At 40.6% G+C, this 22,175-nt stretch overlaps 1 protein-coding gene across 1 annotated transcript in view; it reads left to right on the plus strand.

Annotated features, from left to right (window-relative positions):
* Window positions 1-15,366: 15,366 nt before the first annotated feature.
* opn7b (opsin 7, group member b) overlaps window positions 15,367-22,175 on the plus strand; it is a 51,908-nt gene continuing 45,099 nt past the window's right edge. Inside the window, exon 1 of the mRNA XM_088291725.1 lies at window positions 15,367-15,668. The gene's annotated coding sequence lies outside the window, so the exon portion shown is untranslated. The remainder of the gene's footprint in view (window positions 15,669-22,175) is intronic.

Raw genomic sequence — 22,175 nt, forward strand, 5'->3', positions numbered from 1 at the left:
TTCATTGAAGTACCCATTAGAGCCTTTCAGTTTCTTTGCTTGCATTAACAAATTATTCCTCTGCTTTCTACTGAATCTTTGGATGATAGATTTTTTTTTTGGTTTCTCTGTCATTCTTGGTAATGTGGGCCAAACAAAGATATCATTACTTTGACTGTTTGCATTCTTACTGTGCAGAAATACCACCACATGTCGCTCCAGTGTCAGCGGTTCTTCCCGTACGGCATGTGTGACTAGAGCAGAGGGTGGCCGCAAGGCTTGCGCTGCGGGAGCAAGGTCGGAGGGCGGTCAGGGGACGGCCATGGGCTTGTATTCCCATGGCAGAGTCAGAGGGATGGCTGAAGGGCTTGCAACACCTCAGCAAGGTCAAAGGGTGGCCGCAGCGTTTGCGCTGCCAGAGTAAAGCTAGAGGGTGCCCACAGGGCTTGTGCCGCCAGAAGAGATCTGGAGGGTGGCTGCAGAGCACAGTCACAGGGCGGCCGCAGAGCTTGCAATGCTGGAGGAGAGTCTGAGGGTGGCCGCAGAAGTTGCGCCGCTAGAGCAGTCTGAGGGTGGCCAAACCGCTTGCGCTACCATTGCAGAGTTTGAGGAGGCTGCAGGGCTTGCGCTGCAGGAATTACACTTCCCCCGTTCCGGCTCCACCACTCCACCAGAATCCAGCCCTGCTCCAGTGGATTGGATGGTGCTGGTGCTTAGAAAGTCAGAATTAGCAAGAATGCTCAGAGATGGGGTGAATAGAGGGAATAACGTACAGTACAACTTTATTTATATCGTGCATTTCACAACAGCTAGAGCTGTAACAAAACGCTTTCCATACCACTCTGGGGTTGTTTTTTTGGTGAAAAATTTGTATTTTAACATCGCTAAAAGCATTATTTTAACTCTATAGACAACCTTCTCTTCTTTTTAAAAAGGTATTACTTAAAAGCCTGGACAGTGAGTTAAGACAGACGACTTGCATACTCGACCCGCTTCCTGGAAAACTTGTTAAAGAATTGTTTACAATTACAGGAAAAAAACAATCTAACAAAAACAAACAAACAAACAAACATCATATTTAAAATAGGGTTGACAGATGACTATATGCAAAGGTGGGCATTCATCAGTCGTTTGAGGTCTGGGATGTATTTTAGGCGCGCCCAGTCAGTCCAAGTCAGCCAAACGGCATCCAGAAGGACTCACTGGTACCACGTCACACGCGTGTGCCGCACACCCGACACACCAAAAATAAAAAGTAAACACTATTTTATTCCTATCAATCCCTGAGACCTCAATGACATGTCACATATTGTTTTTATTTCACCGATCGGTCAGGTTGTGTTGGAGGTTGAGGAGGAGCCAAATGCAGGGAAGCGAGGTGGGGGTCACTTAAATTGAATTTAATTGGAAATAAAAAGGCAAACAAGGCACTGGGAAAGTCAAACATACAAAAGTACAAAATAACAGGGATCAACAAAACGCAAGGACTTGACTTCACCGAAAAGGAAGCGAGACAGGCAGGAGGAAAACGGACGTGGACATCTGACAAGAACAGCTGACAAGGGCAACGACATTGGACCAACAAGAATTGAAAGCAAACAAGGAACTAAATACAAATAAAGTAACGAGACAATGAGGAACACCTGGACAAGACAAAGGGTTTGAGGGAGCTGATTGGTTCTATATGACAAAATGCATTCATATACAGGACATTGATCATCACTTTAAATGTATAGTGTATGTATTGCTTTTGTTTGTTTTTTATCTCTTAATTACGTAATAGCTGCACCCCAAGGTCAGTTTGTTATGCTGTAAAAACTTAATTAGTCATTAATTACTTAGTTCCAGCGGGCTGAGCAGATAAGCTTCTTCTGCGGGATTTGAAAGGACACTTGGATGAGCTTAACATAGGCACTTATATAATGGGTTTGCTTGTAAAAATTACATCAGTTCTAAAATGACACCCCAAAAGACTCTGAAGTGATTTTTCCTTTTTACCGGTTTCAGCGTCTACGTCACAGTAGGTAGGCAAGCAAGGTAATGTTGCTCCCATTGTCCGTTTTGTTGTCGAAAACGGCGACTGATCGCCACCAAAATCTGAATGCTACTCTTGTCCACTTCAACATGTGAAAGCATAAAAGCGTTCAGATACCAAAGTCTGGATATATTGACATCAAACGTGAGCTCATGTGATCACCTCCACAAAATCAAAAGGCGTGCTGATCGATTCTCCTCTTGCACAGGTTGACAGACAAGAGCAAGAATGCGCACACAAACCCCAACTGGTTATACTTTGGACATGAAGCTACTTAAAAGTCGTGCACCTCTCAGGAGTCAGGACAGCGGGCAGAAGGCAGCCAACAGGCGGACAAGGATCTAGGATTATGCGGGCTTGATTGTGCTTTCTCGAGCCACTTGTCGCATTCAAAGGAATACATTTTACTCAACTTGTGTCAAAATTCGATGTTCCTCAGAATTCAGTCTTGGGGCCATTGTTATCCATCCATTAATTAATAATCTTATCCTTGCGAGGATCGCGAGCATTAATGATGTGTCAAATATACCCAATCAGTGGTCAAAATTCGTCTTTGCAGATGATTCTAGTTTGTTTTATTCATATCAACACCCAATAACTTGAATTTATGTTGTGAATAATAAATTGAACAGAATGCAAAATGATTCTGAATCAATAAACTGTCACTCAATATTAAGAAATCTAAATTAATGTTATTTGGTCAAAGTTCTAAGTCCCTGTAAATATAACTGCATTTATTCATAATATAATAAGTAAAGTTAAATCAGCTAATTTTCATGTTGTACGTCGGAATGAAAAAATTCTGAAAAATGCAAAAATTTTTTTTTATGGTCTAAAATTGTCAAAAATGTTGGAACAATGGGAGTGATTCGCTATTTTCTATTTTAAGCAGTTATACGTCATATTTGTTATTAATGATTTACTCCTTTATCAGTTTTTGTGATACAGCTTGGGGCAATATTCATCCAACGAAACTGGAACAAATTCTACGCCTCCAAAAGCGTGCTTCGAGGCTTTTATTTATTAATTTTTTTTTCATTGAGATTATAACCCCCTCTGCTCCCAGGAGCCATTCTCTACCACTACTCCTCAAACATACTTAATATTCATCAAAGCAACAAACTCCTACTTGCTCAATTTGTAATTGGTTCACAGCTATCCCACACGGACAGCGCTTCAGCTCCACCACACCCCCAATCACGGACCACTTCATTCAAAACATGGAATTCACTTCCTCCTCGCATGGTAAAACTTTTGTCGAAACTTTTTAATGTCTGTCCTTAAAAGTCCGATCTCATATTTGATTGCTTTTAGTGCTTTTAAAAATTGACTTAAGGGGCCCAACTCCTCAACCCCCTTGAGGATTTTTTTGGGGGGGGGGTTCCTGGCATGAATCTTGTCATTTGTATCTTTTTTTATCTCACATTTGTTTTTGTTTTGATCATATGTATTTTTGATATGTGCCTAAATAAATTAAACTTAATGTCCCGACAAGGCTGCAATGTAAATGAGTAGGTGTCAGAGCGATGTTTTTTTTTGGCTTTGAAAATGGTAGTGTGAGTGGCTGAATTTTGCTATATAGCCTCAGAAATATGTCGATTTTGAAACTCACCATTTTACTGTCATGATACAGAAAGAAGACCCATGCCTTCCACCGTAGAATCATTTTAATGCTAGACATCGCACTATCTGACTCTGTAATAAAATTGACGCTTTATCTGCTAGAGCTATGAATGTAGAAAAATTAATCGTGTGTGCTGTCATCAATTCATATCCCACCATGACGAAAGCTGGGAAGGCTTCAGTTGTAGTGTGTGCCATCACTCTGTAGGGCAACAAATTGCCTGTAGTGCAGAAAAGAAGGAAAGGACATCTGCCAGGTGTGCTCTTAGTCCATTTTTTTAGAGTTTGGCTGAGCCTCTCTGCACCGCCGTTGGCCTGGGGGTGATACAAGGTAGTCCTGATATGCTTTATCAACTTCCCCCCTGTGAAAGCTGCAAACTCTGCTGAGATCATCTGAGGCCTTATCTGTAGTGATACCATTACCCACACCCCAACGTGCAAAAAGAGAGGATAGGAATTCTATGACAACTTTGGCCGTAACTGACCGGGCAGGCAGAACCTTGGGACACATTGAGTGGAGGTCATTCGCCACCAGGAGAATTCACTGGTGTTGAGATATGGCTTGGAGTTTACCGCAAATGTCGACCTGGATATGAGTCCATGGGCTGGCTGACCACGCCAGGGGCTGATGATGAGGTGGGGTTTGGCCGGTTTTGCCACTTGTGAGGCATGCTGTACAGTCATTGACCATGGCTTCTACAGTCAATGGCTTCTGCAACATTGCTTCACCCTCACAATAACCAGGTGTCCCTTGTGAACGATGTGGGGCCTCAAGGTGTATGGTACCTCAGTGCAAAGTCCAACAAGAAAGCTCACCAGGTTCCTCTGACACCTTCATGGATCAGCCCTCCCGAATGAAGATGCGGAGCTGGGTCAGAGTGGAGTCACTGCCTGAATTTCTTGCAGTGAGACAACAGCTTGGAGGGGTGTGTGCAGCATGAGGATCAGACCCTGTTTCAAGGTGTGAACCGAGTGGTGAAATATTGCAGTCTCTCTGTACACCTATCCAGCCACAGCGGCATAAACCATGTTATAGTTTGCTAGGATGGGAGAACCCTGCGGTCCATGCGGGGTGTAAAGTCGTCTATTAAGGCCACCTCTCGCATGCCCAAAGAAAAGCCAGGGTCTCCCCCTCCCGAACCAAGTACTTGTTGCTCGGCAGAAGTGAGCCATCTTTACATGAAGGCTACTGGGCACTCAGCCCTATGATGGGCCAGGGACAGTACAGCCCCAACTGCAGTGTTGGAGGCGTCACATATGACGTACAAGCCAAAATGAGTGAGCACTGGTGGGAAAGTGAGCTGTGTTTTGAGTTGGCGGATCGCCATTTTCTACAGTTGGAGTCCTGCTACTCATACACTGAAGTGACTTAAACATAGAAAATAATAATAATTTTACAGACAGCTATGAGAGGGCACTCTGGACTCATGCACCATATCTCCTACTCGGTACAATGATATAAAAAAAAGTAATTTCACAAACACCCACAAGAGGGCACTTCAGATTTATGCAGCAATATCTCTGAATTCTTACAAAGACAAGTGAGAATGACGGAACACAAAGAGAATCATATAGTGCAGATGACAAAGCTACAAGTAGTGAACTTTGCAATGGAAAACCGTTATCTAGCAGCGGAGAAAACGTTTGGAGTGAAGAAGAAACTTGTTATGGATTAGCAAAAAGGCTACTTTTACGGTGATGAAGAAAACATACAAAAAAAAAACTCTTGGATGGTCACATTTCGCCTGTGGCTTCTTAAACAACGTGCTGCGGGTCAGTCTTGCTGAGGTAGGAATATAAATGACTTTATGAGAGGACCTTCTTGGTGCTTCCGCATCATGCAAAGTAACTGCCTCTCTATGAGATCACGGACAGCGGTGTCCCCAAAAAAGAAAAATGAGACTTGCCTGAGCTTAACATTGACACTCATGTAATAGGTTTGCATTAATCATAATATATTCCTGACTAAGTTAGATAAAATTGGTATCAGAGGCATTGTCTGGGATTGGCTTAAAATTAGATACTGGTGTACAGTGAACCCTCGGTTATCGCGGTTAATGGGGACCGAGACCTCCCGCGAAAACTGAAAATCCGCGAAGTAGAGGCACACCTCCAAAAAAAATAAAATAAAAAAATAAAAATACTTATATATACTTCGCACCTATATATATATATATATATATATATATATATATATATATATATATATATATATATATATAGGTGCGAAGTAGTGGCGCACCTTCAAAAATGCTTAAAAAAAATAAAATAAATAAATATATATATATATACACGGGTAGAGAGAGAGAGAGTGAAATTCATGTTATAACAAAAAAAAAAAAAAATTATTATTAAAACTTATTATTTTTTTATTCCCCAGCCATTATTTTTGTATTTATTCAATTACCTCTTTTTGTACTTATTTATTTACTTCGACTTTTACCTGCTGGTACGCCGTCCGGTGTGCCCTGTGAAATGAAAGGTGGGATTTTTCATTTATTCATTCATAACTGACAGCCTCGCGCTCCCTTCATGCCCGGGCGGAAGGTGTTCCTCTTCGGCTTAACTGCCACGCACGCCGGCCAGTCTCCTCTGGAGCTCTCGCACGGAGCGAAATGTCGCCCCGCTAGTGCCCGGGCGGAAGTTGTTCCTCTTCGGCTTAACTGCCACGCACGCCGGCCTCCTCCGGAGCTCTGGTACGGTCCGAACCGCGCGAAACGTCGCCCCAAATCGTGTCCGGGGGAACATGCTCTTCTTCGTCCACTCTCTTCTTCGTCCACTCTCCTCTTCGGCGCACGCCGGCCGTCTAACCGCTCCAGCGCCCCCTCGTGCCGCTCGGCGAAACTACAATGCCCCCGAATATTTTTTAGCACTGAAGCCGCGAAAGGTAGCGAGGGTTCACTGTATATTATATTAACTGGAAGCCACATATTGGACATGTTCAACCTAAAATAATGGAAAAAATATTGCCATCATAAACAAGGTCAAGGACTGTCTAGATCAAAAATCACTCCCCACTCTATACTGTTCCCGAGTTAGACCATATTTACAATATTGCGCTGTGGTTTGGGGAAATGATTACAAGAACTCATTGTGGTCATTGATCATGTTTCAAAAAGAGCCATAAGGAGCATTTATGAGGTTTTTTATGGAACTCAGAAATTCACTGAAGTCTCGCTTCACAAAAGAGAGGTAGAGAAGGGTATGACCGTTCTTTTCAGTGAGCTGAGTGATTACAATCAAAGAAAGCAACAGCCAAGTGAAATTCGTATGTGTATGACATGATCAGTGATAACATATTTCCCATAAAGCAGTGTGAAAAGAATTTGAATTGGAAGGTACTCATCCATTGCGACCCCAAATCTGCTAGCGCAGCGAAAATAACATTTCAAAGTCTTATAAGGTGATTATGATTGAACACTTTGATAAACAGTGTAATGCCAGAAAATTCAAATTGTCCAAACAAGCAGTTTAACACAAATAACTGACTCTGAAATTTGAGTCATCATGTCTTGTTGACAGGACAGGAAGTGGACCTGCTTGCGTTTACTCGAATGTCCCTCCATGTGAGTCATGATGATGATTGATTTGTCCAACAAGTGCTGACATCGTCCCTTCAAAACAAGTCTTTCTCCCCGTGAGAGTCCACATTTACTTCCCTGGCCTAAATAAAGGAAACACAGACTAAAGAGCAAAATGTTTATTACATAATTATTACAGGTGTTCCAATCAGGGTTTCATGCTGCCAACACGATGATCCATGCGTGAGCTCTGCCAATCACTACTGATACCAATCACATGGATTATCTGTATATTTTTATTTTTACAGCTTCAACTAACGATTATTTTAAAAATTGTTTTTGTTTTTCATTGTTATTAATTGACTAATGAGATTTGTTGAAGAAAAACAATCCATCTCTTTCTTCAAAACACAGTCTCCACTTAGCTGTAGCAGACTGTTTCCTGTTTTCTTTTGTCGCCTCTCAAATAAAATGTGTCTCAAATGGTGGGCAACAGACACATGTGGCACAGGTATATTTAGGTAAATGTTGTTGATGTCATGTTTTGACTGATGCGTTCAATGATGCGTGAATTCACACTTTCTGCAACGCTACATTTTTTAGGGGAAAAATAGTCGGCCTAAACTGAAGCTTGTAAAGCTGAGTAGAGCTGTGTTGAGCCATGTCGTTAATGTGCTGTGGAAAAGTGGCATAGATGTGTCCACAATAATCCCCAGAGGTGGGAGTCAGTCACGTATGTGTAAGTCTCCAGTCGTAACCTTCAAGTCTCGAGCATGTCAGTCACTGTGGAAAAAAAAAATCGAGCAAGTCGAGTTGCCACCAAATTTTCAAGACAAGTCATTGCTTGAATTTGAGTTTCAAAAGTTGCATGTTGCTAGTTTCTTTTTATTGGTTTCGTCAAAACGATCATCCTTAAATCCAAAAATGTCCACACGTGTCTTTTTTTCTCCAGAATTGACTGCTAGCAGCATGCTGCTTTGAATCTTTGGCATTCAGCTGTTGATGTCTATGGTGCATAGAAGCTACTTTCAAAGTGCACATTGCTTAACTTCGTTATTAAAGCCCCTCTGTCCCACTGAGTAGCGAACATTTGCGAGTGTTTGCGAAGGTAGTGAATGTTGCGTTCTCGTCTGGGTTCGTTGAAGGGCGCAAATATTCACCAAATGGTTGTTTGACGTTTGCGACAAAATAAAACTGTTGGTGAACGTCTAGCGAAGGTTTTGCGAACATTTGTGACCTTGACCAAACCCTGACGTGAACACACGCGCGTTTTGCTCCCTTTGTCAACAGTTGAAATTGTTCGCCGCTGAGTGTGATAGGGGCTTAAATGTGGGCACCTTGTGGAGTTTTGCATGATTATGCGGAAGGAAACGTTATAGTTAAAACGAACGACTTGGACTTTTTTCACAAATAATCTCACTGAGCTCCATTACTTAGCTGTTCTCATATATTTACAATCACATTATTTTTTTTCAGCGTTTGTATCGCTCGCTAAACTGTGAGGTTAGCCTTTCTGTTTTTCATCTGCGGACGTTATTGTCTCCGTTCCTTCAGGTGCATGAATTTTGCCATCGTGGACAAAATAATTAATTCAAATTAATGATCCTCACGTTGCTCCCATGCTGGTGGTGTTAATGTCACTATACTTCACAATCATAAGTGACGCTGTCTGCGTTGCCAGGTGGCGTTGATGAAGAAAAAAAACACTCTTTGCATGTCTTCCAAAAAATGCAAACACTTTTTAAATAGAGATTTCAAACTATCAACAAGGAGACAAGTCATGCAATTCAAATCCAAGTCAAGTCCAATGACTTAGAAACCAAGTCCCAAGTCAAGTGAAGTCATTCCAGAGTTTTGTGCAAGCAAGTCGTACAAACAGGAATTTGAATCTGACTAGAGTAAAGACATACGCCAGGGAAAGGAAAAAAAAGCGAAAATTCCGCTAATTTGGCAGCACTGCAGAAGCAAGTCGTAGCTCTTGTTCACTACCTCCCTTGCGATGTACTACAGTCCACACAAAAAAATAAAAGCACAACTTTCAAAATAAATGCCCCACATATTTTACGGTTTATTTTTACTTCAATGTGATGGCCGTTCGGAGACTGTGGGTGGGCCGGATGTGGCACCGGGGCCATACTTAATAATAAAGTAAAACATTCATAAATAAATAAATAACATTGAAAATTTTGCAAGTCACAAGCCACCAAGGGTGGTGATCAAAAAGGTTAATTTACAGCCCTACGAGATGTTCGGCGTGATTATGGACTAACGACCCAATGGGCTCAGCAGCTGTTGGTGAGGGCACTGCCAACAGCATGACGGCTAAACAGACCGCAGGATGTACAGCAGGACTCATTGTGGTGATCATGATCATTGAAAAGTGACTTGATGGGTGAATGCCTACTTCCCACGTTTACATCATATTTTGTAATTGAATGAAGCTGCTGTACTGACCACTTTAGCTGCAAGCACTGAAACTCTCAATTTTTGCACAGCTGCTCTCTTTTTCCCTTTTTCTTGGACCAACTACATAACCGCCAGGCATCGATTTGACAAGAATTACACAGCATTGGTTTAAAAAAATAAATAAAAAGAAAAGCTTCTTAAGGCAATGTGGCAGGGATATAAAAATAGAAATGTAGTTTAGATAACACACGCAAAACCTATTCATCAAATAAGCATAAAAACAGCCCTGCAGTTCAAACCAAAGTTTCCGAGAGTTATGATTCCAAATGTGTTGCGCATCATTTCTGTGTTGGGTCAACCACTGTAAGAGTACAATCTTGTCATTCTGTGGTGTATCAGGTCTGTTTGAGAAACTCAGAAGGATTCTCAATCAACACAAACTACCGGTACACTTCAAACCGTGTAAATGGTCACTTGTACAGCACTTTTCTAGCAAAGGTACTCAAAGCGCTTCACACTATTACTTCATCTACCAACTGATGACATACCATCATGACCAACTGGGGGTTCAGTATCTTCCTCAAGGATACTAGGATACTAGTTCGAACCCACAACCTTTAGAGAAACGACTACTCTACCACTAAGCCATGCTGGCCCATGGTAACACCCCAAGAAAAAGGCTGGTACACCTCAAAAAACTGGACACCCCATACTCAAAAGAGCAATCTGGTGTATGCAAGCCAGTACACTGAGGAATGCACAGAAAGAGGAGCTCATTTTTCTAGTGCAAAAATGTATATATTCTTGACGGAGACAGATGGTTTGAAAGAAGAGTGAACGAGGCCATATACGTAACGGTCAAATGTTGAAAAAGAGGGAGTTCACGACACCACCTGTCCCCTACATACGTCACGTCATTTCATCAATTCTCAAGAGACTCAATGATTTCACCTCGAATTAACAATATAACATAATCCAACTTTATTTATATAGCGCATTTCACTACACAAAAACCCAGTCCCACCTGATTTTAGTGGTAGAACCACTAACTGTTTGGAATTCAATGGATTAGAAATGAGGGCAATTAATGTTCCTCACATAATTAAAAGTAGCATTTAAAAACTAAAGAATTAAAGACATTTAAAAGCTTACTAAAATGACTAAGAGAACGTACTTGTGAGACCAAGATTTTGGAAAAAATAATTTAAAAAAAATGAGTCAATGATCATGGGTAAAGCATGGTTTTTAAACTGGATTTAAAAGCATTTAAAGTTTGGGCTGACTTCACTTCTGTTGGCAGCTTCCGTTTGATTGCAGCATAACATCTAAAAGCAAAGATGAAGACATGACCATGACCGTACATCACAATACCTATGAAGAAGAAAAATTGAAAAAAGTTATCTCATATACTGTGTATGCTTAGTGTCCATGAGTATTTGCCTTTGCAAGTCCTCTCACCTCTCTTGATTGTGATCATGGCATCAGATGCCACGTTTGCACCCAAAATGGGGGATATAAGAACACAATCAAAGGAACCGTGACAGAGACAAAGTTATCAGGTCATTGGATTTGCATGCCACTCATAACTTGTCCCTCTGAGGGCATGTAGATTTGACGATTAATCTAATAAATTGGGCCCTGCAGGCATCGCCCGGTAATGCCTCTGCGTATGGAAAATGGCCAATAATGATAAGCTTTACTCGCAAAAACAAGAGAATGGAGAGTGCTGCATGTCCTTGTTGCCCTGTGCAACATAATTTGCAAGTGTACATACAGCCGGTAATAACTTGGCTGTGCGTGTCATCATGCGCTTGTGAATCTGTTTATTGTTTTCCTAAGGACAAAGACTGGGATTTTCTTTTTTTTCCATGTAGTCACACTGACTTGCAAGACACAGCGGAGATGGCCAGAGGGGCGTATGAGCAGCATGGTCCGTCTCAGTTGGATTCCTCCTCACAGTGCTCAAAGGCACACAACAAAGCCACAAACCCGGTGTGTGGAGGCAGACAAGTAAATACTACTCATGAATATCACCCAGCTCTCTACTCCAGCAGCATACACTGACAAGGCATTTTTATAGAAGGTACTCTTCTCAGTATCATTCAACTCAAGGGCTGGATAAGATAGTAGTACCTTTACAAAAGGCACTAACGCAATATTGAGGTACAAATACAATATTAATATTCATACAGAATATTGATTTATACAGTCAGCTTTAATACAACAATTGTCTTATTGCTGTAGTTGTACTTTGGAGAACTACTCTGCATCATACAGAGAGCATGAAAGTAGCACAACAATCAATTATCTATTATGTTGAGCATCACAATTTATAGTCCGTGAGCCCTGTGGATTTATCATGTCGTTTGATGACCCAGTAAAGCAGTCGGAGTCAAATCTTTATTAAAATATTGAAAAAAAAATCTAACTTTACTACCATGGCTTTTATATTACCCTGTCCCTCATTCATTGATTTTTTTTTTTTTTAATAATAATGACATTTTGAAAAAAAAAATTGCAGACGGAAGGAAGCGAGGAAAAAAGGAAAGAAAAAACATGGAAACAAGGATGCAAGGAAGGGAGGAGTAACGAAAAAAATTAAACTAGCAGAGCAAGAGAGGAAGGAAGCAAGTTTTTGTTACGACCAATACTTTATACGGAACAGTACTCACTAATGTGCAACATTTACAACAGTGTGAAAAAGTATGTTCCCATTTTATCAAATTACACCCCCCCACCACAGATAATAGTCACAAATTTGGAAAAAAGAAAGCTATTTTAACCCAACAGCCCAAGGTTGATTATTGTGTCGAATCGCCTCATCATCGTCATCATGATTAAACTGTGCAGGTGTGTATCAAACATAATGTACACGAGCCTTTCTTACTTTTTACTAGTTCATGCAAAAATAATTTGAAATATGTCAGTGATATAAATGATATGTGTGCCCTCTTGATGAACCTGCATTTCCTCCACTCACGCTTAATGTCTGCCTCTTAGCGCACCCAGCGAATTAGTCATTAACCAAATCAATTGACCGAACTAACCAGCTCGACAGTTCCTATCCTGATATTAGATTGATTAGAAAATAGCCTACATAGCAACTGCTTCCAGAGGAGATGACAGCACATCCTTTCTTCAGGAGGAGAATGGATTTGTAGTTTGATGAATCTGTTGTATAATGTGCATAGTATATACCGTAGTATTTCATGAAGCTAGATATTATTTATTAATTTATTTTTTGCAAGCTTTAGCCTCGAACAGAGGTGGTCTTCTTCTGGGAACAGAAGTATTCGTGTTCGCAGAAAGCTATCCATGCAAGACATGTGCAGATGGTGCAGTGAAAGCAAAGGACCCCACACAATAGCAGTGCAGAGAGAGAATTGAAAGGAAGAATTTGACTTATCGTACACTTCTCACGTACGTTGTCGAGACAGTGAGAGGCAAACAAAAAGGTCTGCTCAAACGTGATTTGATTTGTTTAAATTCTTACTGTAGAGATTTAAAACGCTACTGTAGAAACGTAAAACGCTAAGGATTTTTTAGCTATTTAAGCATCATGTAAAATTATTGAATTGATTCCTGTTGGAGGTATTGTGGAATTTGAAAAAATGTTGAAGTTGGACAACAGGGGTGAATGATCATCCATCACTTGTGAAAACTAAACTACCAATTGAATTTTTTTCAAAAATGTGTGTGTGAGCAATTTTGATTTTACCTGATTGTGATGTATGGCTGAATTACATTATTCCACCACAACTTGAGTTTCTCTGTCTATCCTGCAATTTTTGTTTAATCATGAATGAAATAGCATAATTTTGTGTCCTTTAAATAAATATGCAACTAAAAGGCGCATCAACAAAACGATGTGGTGAAAACAAATGTCGATGCTATTTATTAATTAAAGGGGTGGAAGGTGCAACAGCGGAAGAATGACATCTTAAACAGAAATAACATGCGGAACGTAACATGAAAAACAAAGCAACAAAAACATCACTGAAGTATTTATCTTCGGAAACAGACAAGCACACAAAAACCACAACAGAACACAAACGATGAGAAAGGCAAATGGAATACGCAAAATAACAGAAGCTCCTTCCTTCCTTCGCTGCTGCACCGAAATCCTTAACTAATTGTCACAGATCGAAGGTGTGACGCAGGAGGCTCTACCCACCAACGATCACCAAAGAAACCGTGGAAGTGCCAACAAAACGGTGGAACAGGCAGGCAGAGAGCAGAAACGTGACAGGAATAGAACATTGGCCTCAGAAAAGGATCATCAATCTACTTTTCACTGTTTGGGGTTAAGTTTAGGGGAACCCTAACCCACAAATTATTCAGCATAAAAAATTCTCATTTACAATTTTGACACAATTGGACTTTAATAATATTTTGCATCCATGAGATTGCAATATAATTGATAAAATATGGTCTGAAATTATTTGAATTCTTGGCACTTCATTTCTTTTTTGACATATCTTACGCTCATGAATCATCCATTAATTCCCTTTGATGTATTGTATGTTGCAACAACTTCTTCTACCGTCATGGACAACTCAATTCGTCAAAATGAATTCAACCATATCGTGTCGTGACGTGTTTTTCTCCAGTAAGTTTTTCAACAAGTAGGCATCTGGAAGGGTCTCACCCAGACTGTCTGAGGGTCATATTTGTAAATCACTGAATTGACTGATAGATTACTGTAAGTGCTGCTATTGCAACCATTAGAATTTGAGATCAGCACCACTTTTGAGTGGAAGATAAAGATTAGGCAGCAAATCATGTCTTGTTACATTGTTTATGAGGGCGAGAACTGCCACTTTGTTGAAAGGCGGACACGTTTAGGCACCTTACCCACAAACAGTATGTCTGTATGTTACAAAAACAGCATGTTTGTGGTAGGTCGTAGAAACGAATCTCACAACGAATGTTGGCATGGGGAGAAATTAAACCATTTCTTAAGAACAAAAAAAAAAAAGCTAAATTGAAGAGGGTCTCTTTCTCTTGGGAGTTCAGTGCTTACAGTGACACAGGACAGAATATTGTGTGAGTCAAATGTTCTTGTCAGATGGTAATACGGGAACCTCTGCTTTGAAAACAGCTGGCACTGAATGAGTTAATATATGAACTCCTCCAGGCAAAGAGAGAACTGTTGTGCATTCAAAGACGTATATGAATTGGGGTTTACATTCTACCGCCGTACACCTAAAATGAATTTTACACAGAAAGGTCACGCAGTGATTCACTTCCCTCCTTGGAGCATGAGGATGTGTCTTTTGTCTTGTTTTTTTTCTTTGATGAATTGTGCTCGCAGTCAGGTGCTCTGGAGTTTTCAAAAATTGCATTTGAATTCAGCGAGGAACATGCGTATACACAAACACACACAAGCGTGCCATCGCCACTGGCAACTAGTAACTGGGCTCACTAGCTAACATGCATGACATTTCGCTTGCACTTCAAAGCAAAGCCGTGTCACCCTGTGTCACCCTCACCCACCCTGCAGGAATCCTCATGAGAACAGGTTTGGACTTTTGTCACCATCCCGAATGCCTTCGTTGCTGACCCTTTGACCCATCCTTAGGCTTTCCCATGTGAAAAATGAAAATATGATAATGAATCAATAAAGTCTAGCTGCCATATTGAAAGACAATCTGCTTTGTGGGCAAACCACCTCTTAGCGAGAGGGGTGTGTGTGCATGTGAGCGCCAGAAAGAGAGACGGAGTGGAGTGGGAGAGAGAGATGCAGTGTGGGGAATCCATGTGTGTACAAGAAAGCGCTTTAAGTAGAGAGGGGGAAAGAAGAGCAAGTAGCAGAGAGTGAGCTGCAGGGTCGAGGAGAGAGTGCAGCGGCAGCCCGTCTCTCTGGTTCCGCCGGCTCTCGGATCTCCCGAGTTGAGCGCAGCTGTGGAGCTGCTGCCGCTTACTGACTGCGGGTGGATTCCGTGGCTCTGCACACAGCCCACTTTGCCAGTGGCTCTGCACACAGAGTCCCCAGATCTTCTTCTCATCTGCTTCCTTTCCTGCCACACAAGGTTGAAGGTTTGATGCGTTCGCTCTCGACTTGAAACACCAATGATCCCTTGTCAGCACACCCTCTCACTAAGGTAGGCACAATGCTTTGTTCTATGAATCAACTTTGTTTTCAAACTACTATCTATCTGTTCAACTTTATCCAAGAGGATGTTTGCCTTGTCTACCTGCTTCAATTGTCATTGAAGCATCATTTTCTTAATTCATATTCAATGTGATGCAAACCATGTACTTATGTTGTTTTTGCCTCACTGTCCGTCAGTAACTTTGTGGCATGTTCCCAACGATTAACATTGCGAGTTGTCATTGGTTCTCAAGTTCTGTCGATGAAATAAACTCGTTATGGAATTGGAGGAAGTGCATTGCCATTGTGAGCAGTGCACAGTACAATGGACGGCTGTTTGGAATTTGTCATGTTGATTTCTGAGCCTTGGGTGTCAATGTCTTAGTAGCACGATGAGGTGGATGTTTTACATATTTTTGAAAGACGCATTCAGCCTGTACACATTCCTTAAGGTAGAAATCAACAATGTGTTCCCCATCTCCATGCGACTGCTATTCTGCTAATTGAGTCTCACTCCCACAAATAGGGACAATCCTAAAATGATGTCTGCTTTTGAAATTTCACCTGGATTTCCACGGTGCATGTGCGGTACTTTTCCATCCATGTTATAATGAACTTGTGAAGCCCAAACGACTTCTGACACATACTGTCCGTGCGTGTTAATATGAAGTTTTGTATTGCTAGTCTTTGAGAGATTCTCAGTCTCAGTACTGGCCATTATTTCAACAACATCCAAATTAAAACAAACACAAGCGCATACTTCTTCACACCTCTGGTGCTTATTCATTTCCAATGAAGGCCAACGATCACACCTTTGTACAAGCCTAAAACACATTGTGTACAAACATACAGACACAATTGTAATGACAACACTTGTCACAAAGAGCATCCACACTGTTTATTTTGAAAGTCACAATAGGTTTGGAAACAGACACTCCAGTGTTTTACAAGCTGCAGTATAATGATGAAAGCCCTTACCCAATATTCCTCATGAAAGACAAAAGATTTGGCAGTCACCCTGCCAGTATAAAAAGATGTGTGGTGCCTACTTCTGTTTGCCAAATGTATTCTGAATTCCCATAATGAAGACCACAAAAGCCCCTCATAATAAAAAAGCTAGTTTGGCTTCATAGCGCCTTTCCCAGCAAAGGCAAAGCAGGCTTCAGAGTTGAATATAGGAACTGGCAACCATACAACACAAGTAGAATCTCTCAGGGTAAATTACATGAGAGACATTGGATCGTGATGCATTTAAAAATAAGCCATTTCCAAATTTCCAGGTAGACTGTTTGAAAAGATCTTCAACTAGTACTAGAAATAATATTTCAGGTATTGGTGATGAATGAGAATCAGCACCGAATGGTGCTCAGGGTGGAGTGGGGTTCCTGCCCCAAAAGTGGAGATGAATTATCTTTCGGTCTTTTTCATGACTACGGTGAGAATGGAGCGCAATATCGACAGGCGGATCGGTGTCGCGTCTGCATTGATGTTGACTCTGTAATCAGTCTGTTGTGGTGAAGGTGCTGTGCTGAAAGACGGAGCTCTCAATTTATGCGTTCCCTCCTTGAGCTTTGGTCACAAGCTGTGGGTCCTGAGCGAAAAAAACAAAAACGCAGAGGAGCAGTCGTTGCTCCTTTGCATTGAGACGATGCAGATGATCTGTTAAGGATGCTTCCCGGACGATTGCCTGGTCAGGTATTCCTGGCACATCCCATGTTGCCGGCTTGCCCTTGAGCCAACCCGATAACTGGAAGCATATTATTGGATGAATATATGGATGGATGAACCATGGATAATGGAGTTAGACAAAAAAACAATCAATTTGACGACAGTCAATTACACAATTTTCTGCGGATGTTTTGTGGGGAAAAAAAAGGCAATCAAATGATAATGGAGACATAATTAGTGGTGGCAGAATTCATTAAGCAAGTCTAAAGCGATGCGTTCCTGTTACGCGTCAACTGTTAATGTCTTTTGTGTTGCATTTATGCAACCTCGTTATTACTACTGTTCAACAGTTCTCACATCTGTTTTCACGTCAGTGTGGAAGAGAGGATATTTTGCAGTGGCATGTCAGGCCAAGGTCATAAACAAAAGGGTTAATGGATTAGTTCAAGGTGGACAATTGTAACTTGTAACGTCATCAAAGCAAGATCAAACTTTATCAGCTCTCTGGTGATCGTACTTCCCCTGATAACACCTTCCCTTGCTACCTGTTAATGTGCATGCTGTGTTTATGTCATGTTGTTTAAAAAAAAAAAGGTTGAAGATTAAGGCTGGCGCTATTAATCTTCATGTGTAGTTACAGATTCCCACAACCTGATAAGGCGTTTCCAACCAAGAGTTTCACCTCTTAGCTTGATCAGCATCAGCTGATATGAGTGAGAAGCAATCGACATTATACCACAGATCTGCATCATTCAATTATAAAGCTTGATTAGACTTTCATTTCCACTGTGGTTGTGTCGGTGGTATGTCGATAGTGACGGCATCCATATACAGTAGATTGAGTGACTTCAACTGATCCAAGTCAAATTTGGACCATCTAAAAGTAACAGCCACCCGAAACTGTGTGTAGGCGTACATAACTCAGGTGACAGCATCAATGAGGTTAGGTCGCTCTCACTGATGGCCGCCCCGTTGCTTCTTTTTTTATTTAAAAAAAATTAAGACAGGATCCTTGTACCTCAACAATCATCACTTTAAAAAAAAAAAAGGCATTTTCAACTTTAGATTGGTAAATAATTTTTAAAAATAGCATTCACACATATGGGTGACCTATACCGCTATTATAGATGTAAAAAAATCAAACATTTAATTGACCAAATTGTGACATGCGAGCGACCCCGTCATTGAAAACTGCTAATCAATAAACACACTCTATATTGGTCTATTTTTTGTGAGAACGGCATTGACTGAACACTCCAAGTTGATTGTACGTAAATCATGTACAAGTTGTTTGTTTAGTGGCAAAGGCACGATTTTTGCTTTGATGTTGGAATATTTATCTACAGTAGATTACAGTCTTTTATGGAGCTTTGGACTACACTGGCCAATGTTCTAAACAATTTGCAGGAACATGCCATAAGCACATCTATCTCTATATCTCTCTTTGGACTCGCCTTAGTATTTGTGTCTTAAAACAGCACACACATGCAATTAAGTAGCCCAACATGACACATTAATTTCAGGTGTCTTTCAAAAGGTCAGCAAAGCAGATTGGTGATAATCTAAATTATTGGTTGAATCAGTAGCTCAGTGACAAGGTGTCTCTTTACTCTCAGATGAATGAAACCGGAATTAAAAAAAAAAATAAAAGTTCCGGACCTCTATAAGAGGATTAATTAGAGCATTTACAAGTAACTCCATAGCGAAAGCTGGTGCTCCGCATCATACGCATTCTCATTTCAGTGCTTTCCTCAATTCCATTCTTTCATCTGGCAGCTTCGCAATTTCTATCTCGGGTCAAGTTACCATATGTCAGACGGGAGCGCTGCGGACGCCAAAGGACGGTTTGACTGTGGCTAATCGGCTTTACCTTGCTTCGATTACGGCGATCAATAAGTTCTCAGGTTTCACCGGGTCAGGTTTCTTTCACATTAAACTCAGAGTCCCCTCGACTTATCTCATAGTACTCAGACCATTATGGGCATGTGAATTAAGTGACGACATCAGTGGTATGTTGAGAAATAATGACACTGACTTCACTGGCATGGGATTTATGCGGCCAGCAAAATGTTCTAGTGTGACAAAGGCTAAAAATAGAGCAGTTAACAAATTAGCACCTGTACGGGCATACGGTATATATTTGAAGTCATGCAAACTATTAGAGGTGTTGAGAGAATAAAAATGTTCACAGGGTTTGTTTATGAATATTTCAATGTTTTTTTTATACATGAGAAAAGAAGCAAAAAATAACACTTATAGAGATGTGCGGCTTGGACTAAACTATTATTATTATCTTAATTACTAATCCTTCCTGTCCACTCATGTGAACAATGTTAGGACCTTAACGCTCTTGTCAATATTGCTCCACCTTACTTTTACTGAAGTAACGCCACATAAACAACCAAAAGAAACACACACATTGAGTTTTATACTGAACAATAAAATCAGAGGCGAGAAAAGCGTGTAAGCGATCTTAACGCCGCTGTGTGACACAGCCATATCACCCACCACCCACTCCAGTTTTCTTTTGGTCTAGTTTAAAAATATCAATGTGATTACAGCAGGAAGCCATGCGAGCAGCTGCCATCTACTTGTGACTCTGTAGTTCTCGCATTGTCTTGTACTTTATGTTGCATTGTGTGCTATGAATTTAAGCCACTCACTTGTTTTTGTCGTGTCTGTTTTATTTATAGTTTAAAAGTTATGGAAATGTCTTGGTGACAAAACATGATGATTACATAAATGTTGAAATGTTTAATAGAGCAGTTTGCTGTATTAAGGCTGCTAGCCAAATTCGAGTGTAGCCATGTAGCCGCGCACCACATTAATGTCCTCGAGCGATTCACATGGCTACTCATAACTCATAATGGCATCTGATTATGAGCGTGAGTTGTTGTGATTAACAGGAAAAGAGTATGCATATGCATCTTCAAATAAATAATTATATTATAATCATTATTAAGCTAGCCTTAATATGCTAGCATTGGGACACTTAGCAAGCCAATGTTACGCTAAAAAATGGTAAATGTTTGTCGCAAATTCCCCATGTAAACAACATACAAAATTACAAAGAAAACGTTCAACATAGCTGTTGAATGTCATTGAGAACTTAATTGATCTTAACTGTAGTTTGTTTCCCAACAATGGGTGGTCAGTTTACAAGGTATCAAATGACACAGTTTAAAATAAAAAAAGTTTCCAGCAGTTGAAGTGGTCCAAGTCATCGATTTCTCCATTGACCCCCTTCAAAGTTGGTTGTAGAAGAAATTCCCTTACCCATAATGCATCTTCATCCGTGACCTGAAGATCTGCAAGTGGTCTATTAGCCAGGGAGGGAAGTGGAATGAGTGTGCATCCGTCGGAAGCACCTTGCAAATTAATAAATGTAGTGAAACTGCGCGTGCCCGTGACGCATTAACAGCAATGTAGATATTTAATAAAATAAATAAATAAATAAATCTCTCACTCCAGTGTATCAGTCAGTATGATGGCAGTCTGCATCTGATACTGGGGCAAAGCTCGGGAATCCTTGAGCACATGCACCAGTAAAAGGGGTCTGCCGGAGCTTCTGGTGTTGCCTCAGTCAAGGTTTTGGTCAAAATTTCCAATTTATCTACCATGATTTTTGGACAAGTCAAATTAGGATGACTCACAAGTAAAAGTGGAAATAAAAAAAAATCCATTAAAACCAATGTATTTTAAAATTTTCACATTTATAAGGACAATATTAATCAGTCAGACTAGTTTGGGCACATCGAACGTATTGCAAAGAAAAATTTAGACTTGACTACCACTTTAAAAAGTGGACTAAAATCCTTCATCATTAACCAAGAAGATGTTGTGGAGGCTGCATTAAATGACCTTATTTTTCCTGAAGGCACTGCTTGAGAGGAATGGCAGACACCTGTGAAATGTTCCTGCACTCACAATGTGTGAAAAATGAATTTCAGGATACTACGAGTAGATGAAGCAGAGGTTAACATTTTGTGAATGAGCATGGTTAGGCCTTAGGCAAGACATATTCTGAATGACAAGCAAACGCTTCCCCCCAATGTCAGCTATTCTCATGTACGAAATGCATTATGTATGACATTCAGCCAAATTTAGATGTAACAGCTTTACTCTAAAAGCTTGTACGTCTGTAAAATGAGAGAAGGAGTAAGAAGCGGAATTTAAAGTATCAATGGCATCAGCGGTCAATTATATGAATTCCTTACAGGTCTGTCTCAGTAAACAGGAAAATAGACTCAAAAAAATAAAATTGCAACAACTCAACAGAGTCATAACTTTGACATAACGTAAAAGTTGTTCAGCAGCCTTTTTTCATCCATAAAATAAAAGCTAAAAAAAAAAAAATGTGAGCTACCCAATTTAGAGCAATGCGCTTGTCACGATTAAATGCTCAGGCTTCGTAGAAATCTGCTTGTTCATAATTGTAGATTCCTGCAGACTAAAGACTACCCGTCCTATTTTTGTATAGCGCAAAGTACAGTCTAACTGTGCGCTTGGATGGCGTGTTCCTACTTTTGATATTTTCATAGTGTTTGCACCAGTATAATTGGGTGGAACAGGGCATTTGTACTCTTGTGCGCCATTGTGGAATGGAATCTAGCCAAGTTCAGGCCAATTGTAGCGGCACTCCTCATTTGCATTTCAATCATGCTTGGCATTGCAGGAACAGAAACCGACTCGCTGGGGTGGGGCGTAGCACATTAATGCACGCAAAGTGCGTTGATACAGGTGAACTGCAAGACATAGCCTTGTGGACGATGCACGAAAAAATAATATTTTCATTGCTTGTTAAGCTATGCAGTGTTGACAGCAGAAGGGGAATATTTAAAATGACATC

The sequence above is a fragment of the Idiotropiscis lumnitzeri genome, chromosome 3 (genome assembly GCF_059441095.1).
Source record: "Idiotropiscis lumnitzeri isolate Australia: NSW breed Sydney's pygmy pipehorse chromosome 3, RoL_Ilum_1.0, whole genome shotgun sequence".
Classification (NCBI taxonomy): Eukaryota; Metazoa; Chordata; class Actinopteri; order Syngnathiformes; family Syngnathidae; genus Idiotropiscis; species Idiotropiscis lumnitzeri.